This window comes from Nuphar pumila, chromosome 2, assembly GCF_984573655.1.
Source record: "Nuphar pumila chromosome 2, dmNupPumi1.hap1.1, whole genome shotgun sequence".
In the NCBI taxonomy this organism is placed as follows: Eukaryota; Viridiplantae; Streptophyta; class Magnoliopsida; order Nymphaeales; family Nymphaeaceae; genus Nuphar; species Nuphar pumila.
The window spans coordinates 24,437,089-24,444,648 of NC_143250.1; the positions used below are offsets into that span (position 1 = coordinate 24,437,089).

At 38.1% G+C, this 7,560-nt stretch overlaps 1 pseudogene; it reads left to right on the plus strand.

Annotated features, from left to right (window-relative positions):
- The first annotated feature begins 1,182 nt into the window (after positions 1–1,182).
- LOC149845048 (autophagy-related protein 18h pseudogene) lies at positions 1,183–6,273 on the plus strand (annotated as a pseudogene).
- Positions 6,274–7,560: the final 1,287 nt, after the last annotated feature.

The window sequence follows — 7,560 nt, forward strand, 5'->3', positions numbered from 1 at the left end:
AGAAAAAAATTCAGCCCTCTCTTTCTCTCTTCTCTCTCTTGGTTCTAGCCTAGGTTAAGCCTAGTTGATTTAGACCAAGCCCACTTACAGTGAGCTTGGACCTGCCTAGCCTAGGTTGAACCCAGTTGGGTTAAGTCAACTTGACCTACTAGGTTAGCCTTTTTCTCTCTACCTTTATTTTAGTTTTAGCCTAGGTCAAGCCCACTTGACCTATATTGAGCCTACTTGAGGTGAGCTTGGACCCACCTGACTGCCCTAACTGCTAGACCGAAACCAGTTGGGACAAAACCCCTTAGCCCTAACTACTTGACCTACTCTACCATTTTCTTGATTAGGTCTAACCCATCTGACCTAGCCTAGCCCACTTGAGGTAGGTTCGAACCTAATTGGATCTAAACTAAGTCCAAACTGATTTTGGTCTAAACCTCGATGTTTTGTCGCACCATCATGTTCTGCAAGAGACACTCTTGGTTGTGACCATATCATATTTAAAAGACATGTCAACCATGACCTAGGACTGTCTCAAATGCCACGTTGAGCCACCACTGCCGATTCTTGGTAGGTTTACGCACCAAACAGTGATAAGGCACTTGCTTTTCTCAGTATATGCGTTGCTTATGCATTTTGTCTTGTCATCACATTGTATGGCGCCAAGGATCTTGCTTTTTGTAATATATACACACTTTGCTTATGCATTTAGTCTTGTTGTCATGTTGAACGGTGCCAAAGCTACTGGTTTCTACAATATATACATACTTTGCTTATGCATTTAGTCTTGCCATCGCACCGAATGGTGCTAAGGCTCCTACTTTTCGGAATCTATTTGCCTGGTTTCACCCGTCAGGCCTTACATATGCTTTTTACATTGTCATTGCATTGTTATGTGCACATGCTTCCTCTTTTACTAAATATAGTTGTGCATAAATAAGTGTACAAATGAAGACTACTCCCTATTACCAAAGCGAATCCAAATACCCTTTCTCGTTCAAGATGTTGTTTGGCGAAGAAACCTCTATTGGAAAGGTTTCACAATTTGTGCAAAATCACTTTTATGTAAACATTTAAGACACTAGCGTATGGCCTAACTAAGGCATGGGTTTCCAATAAACTATGAAAGATACAAAGTACACACAACAGTGCACATCTATCCTTGAACGAATGTGGTCTTATTCCGTTAAAGAGATGAGGTATTGCCAAATTTTTTAACAAAATGCTCACTGAGCTTAAAAGAGCGTAGCACTTTCTCCGTCAAAGAGAGGAGGTGTTGCCGAATATTTTGACAAGATGTTCACCAAGCTTAAAAGAGAGTAGTTGTTTTTTGTCAAATAAAAGGGGTGCTGTCAAAATTTCTAACAAGTTACCTTCTATAGTAAAAAGAAATGCCACACTTTCTTTGTCAAATAGAGAAAATGTTATAGAATTTTTTGGCAAAATACCTACCTGAGCTAGTATGAATAGCATGATGATGCCCCCATTGTCGGAACCTTGCCTTGATGGCTTGTTTTACTTCTGCCTTTAAGGGCACCATACTCGTAAGGATTGATACACCAGAGTAATTGTTGTGCCTTGTTAGGCTAGTACTCGATGCGACTACATACGCTGAACAGTTGATCCAAAGTGATCATTGTCTATGTATGCTCATGTAAAACATTGTACTACAATAAGACTCGTAAGGGTCATTTGTGAACACCCCAAATTTTCAAAAATTTCCTTTTTGCCTCTGGTGTCCACCTTCTGAGCAATTGGGTTAATTTTCACTCATTTCTCAGATTCAGTTCCAAGTTAAAGATCCAAAATCCAACTTCATTTCCCATATTTGGCCCAATCTTGGATCCAGATCTGATATCCAAATCCAATTTTGAGCCCAGATCTTCTATTTTTCAAAAAATTCAAAAATAAAAATTCTCTGTATTGGCTCAGGTATTTTGTCCAGATCCAATCTCATCATGTTTCCTCAATTTGAGTTCCAAACTCGATATTTTCTCAAAACCTTGGATCCAGATCCATTTTGAAACCCAATATTTAAAATTAAACTCTGTTATTTCAAAAACCCTTCTTTTTATAAAACCCTCAAAAATTTGAATTTGGTATTTTCATAAAACTTTCAAAAAAATCTCATCGGGATCCCATTTCCTAAATCCCTCGCATTTCTCTCATATTTTAGGGTTTTTCTTTCAAAAACATAAAAGAAATTTTTTTAGAAAAGCAACTTTTACCCCTTTTTTTGAAAAAACTTGTAAAGGAGCCCTCTTTTCGAAAGTTTTTAAAACATGGAGGGACCCATTTTGAAAAATTTCTAACGGCTCCTTCCTATATAAACAGCCATAGGGGAGGCTCTCAGGATCTGTCTCGCACTCATTCATCCCTCTCGCATCTCTCTCGCACCTTTCTCCCTGCTTCCCCTCTTCTTCTTCTCTTCTCCTCCCTCACTAGTAGAGAACATTCATCCGGTGGTGGAACAAGGGAGAACTCCCTTGACCAATCCACGGTGAGTCATTCTCTAATTCTCAGATCATGCTTCTGCATTATTTCCTTTCTTCTGCAATTTTACATTTATGCATTTCACATTTGCATTGTAATTTTCTGATTATTTTTCAATTGTTCTTTAATTTTATATTTCCTTCATTGTTTTGTATCTTTACATTTCTCATTTCTCTGCATATTATATCTATCATTTATGGTGTTTCATCATTTTGATTAGTGTTTGCATTGGCTTGTTCTGCATCCACTGTTATTATTTGGCTAAACATCAGATCTGCAAGCTCTCTAGCTTCAGATCTGTGTCACAATCTCATTTCATCAATATTACCCATCTGTATCTGGTTCCATCCCTTCTCATTTCCCTAACATCGCATATTACTTGATTTTAATTAGTTTCATGTGTTTCGATCCAATTCCCTGTGTTTGATCTAATCATTGATTTAATTTGTCTTCATCATTTGTTTCATAAGTTAGAATGGGATTTTATCTCATCCATGTTCTCTGTGGTGGATCCGGATGAGTCTATTTTTATTTTAGCTGAAGCATCACATCTCATTCTGTGCATATTTTGCATCTTCATCATGTGTCTTTGTCTCATTACATATTAATTGTAGCTGAAGCACCACATCTCACCCTCACGGCATACACCATCACCAATTGCTTGAGCACTGCTGAGCATCAACACAACTGCATCTCAGATCTGTGTATTACCTTTTCCAGTTAAAGCAGCGCCCTAGATTAGCATCTGCATCATCTATACAATAATCTTCAGAGTGGCATCCGATCTAATCCAGTATTAGATCAGATCTACTTCGCAACAATCCTTCATTGATCATGTATCTCATCGGCAATTATATTAGATCCACCCCCTTTGTTGTTTTGCATTTATTTTCATTCATGCCTCTTCAATTTAACGTACTTTGCATCCTCTTTTTCACTTTGCATCTGCCTACTAGTTCACAACACATCATTCTCTATTGTGTTCCCTTTCTATTTATATAGTTTAACTTCTATTTTGATTCAACTTCACTATAGACCCATTTCGCATCATTCTCGCATTAGCTTCCTCTGCATCGCTGCAATATCTTTTCAATACCATTATCAACATTGTGTTTCAACTTCACAGACCCTTTTCATTTCATTTGATTGGTATTGTCTGCATTTCATTAGCACCCAATATCACATTAGGCATCTATGTTTTCTTTCTACATTACTTATCAACATTCCATCTTGTATCGCACACTCAACTGAAAATGATAATGCTGGTGTGGTTGTAGTCGAGGATTTTGTGACAAAAGCCACTATTTCTCACTTTAGGGCTCACACGAGTCCAATATCTGCTCTTTGCTTCGACCCTAGTGGCACCCTTTTGGTAATTGCATCTGTACATGGAAACAATATCAATGTTTTCCGCATAATGCCATTGTGTGTTGTTGGTGATCCAGACTCTGTCTGTTATGATTTGAGTGCATCACATGTACACCCATACAAACTATATCGTGGAATGACCTTTGCGGTCATACAAGATATCTGTTCCAGCAACTACATCCAGTGGATTGCAATTATGTCATCCAGGGGCACATGCCATATTTTTGCATTATCTCCTTTTGGTGGTGAAGTTGATCTTTACTCACATGCTTCTTGTGCTGATGGTTCAGCCCTGTTTCTTGATTCCCCATCACCTTGGTGGTTACCTTCTGGATCTTGCACGCTGAATACGCGTAATCCTTTGCCTCTGCCACAACCTCCACCCCCTATTACACTTTCTGTTGTAAGCAGGATAAAGAATGGTAGTGGTGGATGGCTTAATACAGTTGATGGTCCTGCGGTTACCTCTGCAGCAAAAAAAAATGCACCATCCGGTGCTATTTTTGCAGTTTTTCACAATTCAATACATGTTCTTCAGTCAGGTCGTTCAAAATCCAATTATTTAGAGTACTTGTTGGTGTACTCTCCATCAGGTCATGTCATTCAACATGACCTCCTTCCTTCATTCAGCATAGAATCATATTGTAATAATCACTCACCAAGAATTGTTGCTGGGTCTTTAGGATCAAATCAAGATGAGGACTTTAAGGTTATTACTGAACCTCTTCAATTGTGGGATGTTTGCCGAAGAACAAATTGGCCTAAAAGAGAGGGTAATATAACTTCTATTATATTTGATAGAGTAGAGAGTAGTAGGACCTCTGCGGATTCCACTGATTGTGATGATATGCAAATAAATTTCTTAAAAACATTGAGCAATGGAATGGATAGTCATGAGACTCATGACTGCCCTGGTGGAGAGATAGAAATCGAGAAGGTGCCTGTTCAAGAGATTGAAATTAGGGAAAAGGATTTACTGCCAGTCTTTGACCATTTTCATGGCTTCCAATCTGATCAGAGCTTTGGAAGGGTGTTCCGGGGAGATATGCTAGTGCTTCATCTTTTGATGATCGCGATATGAAAAGATTACCCCAGGGAAAAAAATATTTCTAAATCTCAGGAACTAATGAATGGCACAATTGTTGGTTCTCCAATAACTAGTAATGTGCTTTCCTCAAACCGTGATGGTTATTTGGAGCCACAAGGTCCTATTGTGCTTCTGTCTGTGGAGAATCCAGCTTGTATTGAGTCCTTGCATGGAGCAAGTCAGATGAGCCACAATTCCGTTCCCAACATAGTGCATTGCAGGGCTCCACTTCATAAGTCATACATTGTTGTCCATCCTCAATAGCATTCATTTGTTGCCTCTTCATTGTATTGGCATGTTTTACATGTATCATTTCACCTTCAGCATCCCCTTCATCCAGCATTCACCTGTATTTCATTTCTTTTGTCCACTATACTTCACTATATTGCACATCATTATGCATTCATCTCACTGCCACAGCACAACACCTGCTGCACTTTCAGTTCCTGCATCAGCTATACCCTGCATCTGCATATCAACAAACATTTTTACATATGGCATATCATCAACAATTGGGCACCAACTGTACATTCATAGCACAGCAGCCAAGAGGTTGTTGTGATTTCATGTGCATTCATAGCACAACAGCCAAGGGGCTGCTGTGATCTCCTGTATATTCATAGCACAACAACCCCTTGGCTGTTGTGATTTCATAAGCACTCACAGCAGCTCATGAGTTGTTGTAGCCTCATAGCAGCTCATGAGTTGCTATATCTCCATCTCATATGCATTTTCTTAGATATTTCTGTTACGACAATGAAGCCATACATGATACTTCAAGTACAAGGTTTCGATGATGAGCAAGTAGAATCAACTGCATTTCAGCTAAGGCTATGAAGAAATTGAAGAATTCAGTGAAGAATCCTTGAAGACTAGTGTGCAAATGTTTAATTCATTAAAAGTCTTAGATTCTTGTAAGAGCCTTACTTAGAGTGCATATTTAGGTTGCATTTCATCTTAAAAGTCTTTAGAAAAACTTTTCTAAAAGAAACTCTTTTGAAAATCTTTTTAGAAAACTCTTTTCTTAAATTTTCATGTTTATTAGTCGACCAATAGAGTTATCAGTCGACTAATCCTTTCGCGCCATATTTTCTAAAAAGTCATTCTTGTCAAATTAGTCGACCGAAGGTTTTATCAGTCGACTGGACAGAATGTCTGTTTTCTGGAAAATTAGCAGCAGTCGACTAATGGTTTTTCAGTCGACTGAACAAAACATGTGTTTTTTTAAAATAATTTAGTAGCAGTCGACTAATGCTTTTTATCAGTCGACCGAACAGAATGTTTGTTTTTCAGAAGTTTTTAGCAGCAGTCGACTAAAAGGTTTTTCAGTCTACTGATGATATTATCAGTCGACTAACTTTTCTCAAGTCGACTAAGTTTCAAAAGTTCAGATTTTCAAACGGCTCGATTAACAGAATAGTCGACCGACGATAACTGTCAGTCTACTAATAACTAACTATTAGTCGACTAACTGATGTTTCAGTCGACTAATTTTGTCGTTTTCCTGAAACTTCAAAAAGGCGTGTCTTTTCATTTTTCAAACGTTTTGATCGTTCAAAATGGACAGTTTTGACACCCTTTCATACTCTCAACGTATGGAATATTTTAACTATAAATATGAGTGCATTCTACACTCAAAAACATAAAATTCAATAGAATTATATTGAATTACTTCTTGCTTTTCACTCCTATTCATTCAAGTATTTGTTTTCTCACTCACGTGATATTTTCACTTCAGTTTTTCACTCAAATCTTTTTGAGAGATAGTGAATTCATGAGTAGAGTGTTTCAACAACCTCAAAAGCCAATTGCATCTCATTTGCATTCAAAAGGAAGGCTCATAGGTTGTTTTGTAAGTTGTTATTTCTTTTGTGTAAAAAGGACTCCTTGGTGTAAAGGAGTTGTTTGCTTTCAGTAGGATTGTTACTGAAAGTGGGACCGGTTATGGTCTGTGTGATCTTGTAATTTACAAGGTTGATAGTGGAAAATCTCAAGCGGGTTTTGCTTGGGGACTGGATGTAGGTCGGGTTTGACCGAACCAGGATAAAATCTTGTGTTCTTTGTGTGTTTGCTTTGAGATTTGCAAAATCCTTCAATATTCCGCAGAAAGTTTTAAAAAGCACTATTCACCCCCTCTAGTGCTCGTTGCCTCGATCCTAGTGCACTTTCATTTGGTATCAGAGTCAGGTTTGCTATTACTTTGATTTGACCATCATCTAGCATGGCAACTACAACATCTCAGCACAAAGAAGGAAGCTCCTCTGTTCGTCCTCCTCTCTTCGATGGAACAAACTATGGATACTGGAAAGTAAGAATGACAATATTCCTGCAATCCATGGATCTCGATATCTGGAGAATTGTTTCAGAAAAGTACCAAACTCCATCAACTGCTTTCAGCCAATGGACCGATGATGAAAAGACGACTGCTTCACTTAATGCCAAGGCAATGAATGCCTTATATTGTGGCGTTGACAAGGTAGAGTTCAGTCGCATCTCTCAATGCTCTACAGCTAATGAAATCTGGCATACTCTTCTCGTAACACACGAAGGTACGTCAAAGGTAAAGAAATCTAAAATTGCTTCTTTAGTTCATAAATTTGAATTATTCAAAATGAAGCAAAATG